Source organism: Theobroma cacao, chromosome 3, assembly GCF_053813885.1.
Source record: "Theobroma cacao isolate CCN51 chromosome 3, ASM5381388v1, whole genome shotgun sequence".
Lineage (NCBI taxonomy): Eukaryota > Viridiplantae > Streptophyta > Magnoliopsida > Malvales > Malvaceae > Theobroma > Theobroma cacao.
Window position 1 is genome coordinate 14,257,446 of NC_142641.1, and position 2,760 is coordinate 14,260,205.

The 2,760-nt window shown below is 33.0% G+C and overlaps 1 non-coding gene across 1 annotated transcript; it reads right to left on the reverse strand.

The window, feature by feature from the left end:
* Window positions 1-2,427: 2,427 nt before the first annotated feature.
* On the reverse strand, window positions 2,428-2,533 carry LOC148763610 (small nucleolar RNA R71). The gene has a single exon (XR_016025610.1). It is a non-coding gene; the product is annotated as a small nucleolar RNA R71 (small nucleolar RNA).
* Window positions 2,534-2,760: the final 227 nt, after the last annotated feature.

Genomic DNA, 2,760 nt, shown 5'->3' on the forward strand with positions numbered 1-2,760 from the left:
TTTGTCAATAATGAAGTAATGAGATCTATTGATAACTCTATTATATAGAGTTATTTTGACACATTTTGAGGGCTTAAGTAGTTAGATCTTTGAGATTTTATGTTCGAATAGTAGCATTTTAGGTGTTTTTTTAGTTTAAGTTTGATTACATGTTGAGTAGTTAATTTAAGTTATTTTAGTTAAATTTTATGTTATTTTGTTTTAAATTACTTTAAGAGTAGTATTGGTAATTTCTCTTATTACTTTTATAGGAAGTTTAATGAAAAAGGCTCATTTGATGAAAATCTGTGCAAGTATGGTGATGCCTTCATTCATATATATTGTGGAATTTTGATCATATCTCTATCTACATAACTCCAAATAAAGTGATTCTTCAACCACTAGACTTCTAAGAGAAAGGGCTACAACTTTTATTTTTACACTTCACTAATTTTGATTGGATCCTGGTCAAAATATTTGTCTAAGTCGAAGCACTATAGCAGTACGCATGGACTAAATATGATGCAGTATTTGGAATATATCTTTCAATCCAAGAGTCCAATTGATATGATTCTTAATCCATTAGAAAGTTAAGAGGCAGGGATACAATTTTATGCTTTCCACTTTTCCCAGTTTAGAGCAGGTCAAGGTGAAAATCACATTCGAAGTTGATAAATCGCAACAGCATTAGGAGAACAAGGCTGCAGTGTTGGTGAAAGGAAGCTCACCATACAATTTTCTCGACAGCTCAGCGCTGCAGCGCTATTGTAGCAAAAAAACCAGCACCACGACACCAAGAAATCAAGGCTGCGACGTTAGGCAATTTTTCAAAAATAAAAATTTGACGAGATTTTAGAAATTAGGTTACTTGGAGCCTATTTAAAGGACTTTTTTCAAAGGTTTTAAGGGGAGGCAGCAACCAACTATTCCAGAGATTTGGAACCAAGAACAAATCAAGAAAACAAGAGAATTTGAGAGAGAATTAAGATTGCAAAGCTTCAACACTTAGTTTCTTTCTCTACTTTTATGTTTCTTTTATTTGGATTCATGGCTAAAATTCTTTGGATGTTGTTTTTGTTAGTTATTATGAGCTAAATTATCTTTCTAGGATTGTGGTGGATTTGAACATGTAGTTTGAATATCAGTTTCTCTTTTATTTATCATGAATGGGTGTAGTTTTGCTTATTCAAATCTGTTCTTAGTGCTTTTGATTGCTTGGCCAATAATTAACTAATTTGTGAATCTAATTGAGACTCGACAGAGAGATTTTAAATTGAACTAAGGTTTGAATAGTGTATGTTCAAGTCACTTAGGTGATCTAATTCGCAATTCGGGTAGACATACGCCAATTGCCATACATAGCCACATTAGGACACTTGCTTAATGAACTTAGTTTAATTGATTCCTATAGACATATAGTGAACTAATTAAGTTAGGTACTTGTACAAGCAACTCAACGGAGACTTGTCCATATCTTTGGATTCTAGGTTAGCAAAACCACCTAAGAAAGATAAATAACAAGAAACGCTGGTATCAGATGAAATGTTGAATGAACCCATAATCCTAGGTCTTTAATATATTGCTTTTCTCAACTTATTTAGTTTGTTAGTTTTAGTGTTCATTTTTAATTGTTTTTAATTAGTTTTTCTTCAATTTTCAGATTACTTAAATAAGATTGATTTGTTATAAGATTTTAGTACTTAATAAAAATTTAGGGACAAATCTCCGTGGGAACGAGACTCTACTTCATCATTATATTACTTGTTTGATATGTATACTTGCCTGTGCAAAATTGAAAACAAGATTTTGGCGTCATTGTCGAGGGTTTTGTTTTCTTTGTTTTTTGCTAATATTAAAATTTTATAGATTAGTCTTAATTTAAGTTTTTTTTTTGTTTTGCAGTTAAGTTCAGTTGTTGTATGAGAAGTGCAAGCAGCTTGGAGACTATCTCATGTGATCCAGAAATTGAGAGAACATTTTGTAAACTTCGAAGAGAAAATCAACAAGGTGTTGCTCCAATAAATACAACGACTGATCAATAGAGTGGACAACAAATCAAAGAATGCGTAGTAGCTGACAATTGTTGCTTAAGGGATTATGCTATTCCTTTGGTACAAGGAATTCCATCGAGCATTCGAAGGCCAACTATTCAAGCAAACAATTTTGAAAACAAGTTAACTATCATCACCATGATTCAAACATTGGTTCAATTTGGGGGTTTTCCAATTGATTATCCTAAAGGCCATATTGCAAACTTCTTGGAGATTGGTGACATGTTCAAGCACAATGGTGTCACAGATGATGCAATTCAGTTAAGGCTTTTTCCCTTCTCTTTAAAGGATAAAGCTAAGGCATGGCTAAATGCACTCCCTACTAGCTCAATAACAACATGGGATGATCTTGCTCAGAAATTTCTTGCCAAATTCTTCCTTTCGGCTACGACAGTAAAAGAGCAAAATGACATCACATCATTCATGCAACAAGATTCTAAATCATTGTATGAAGCTTAGGAAAGATACAAAGAATTGCTTAGGTGTTGTCCCCATCATGGGCTCCTAAAGTTGCTTCAAGTGCAAACTTTTTATAATGGTTTGAGTGGGCATGTTCAGACTACCGTTGACGCTGCTGTAGGAGGAGTTTTAATGGCTAAATCAATTAATGAGGCATACTGTGAAACCTTGACCTTCACAAACATGTAACTTGAAGTAAAACTTATGTTTAAAGGTTTAATTTGAGCTAATGATGCTAGTTTTACGTTACTTATAATTATTTTATGTCGTT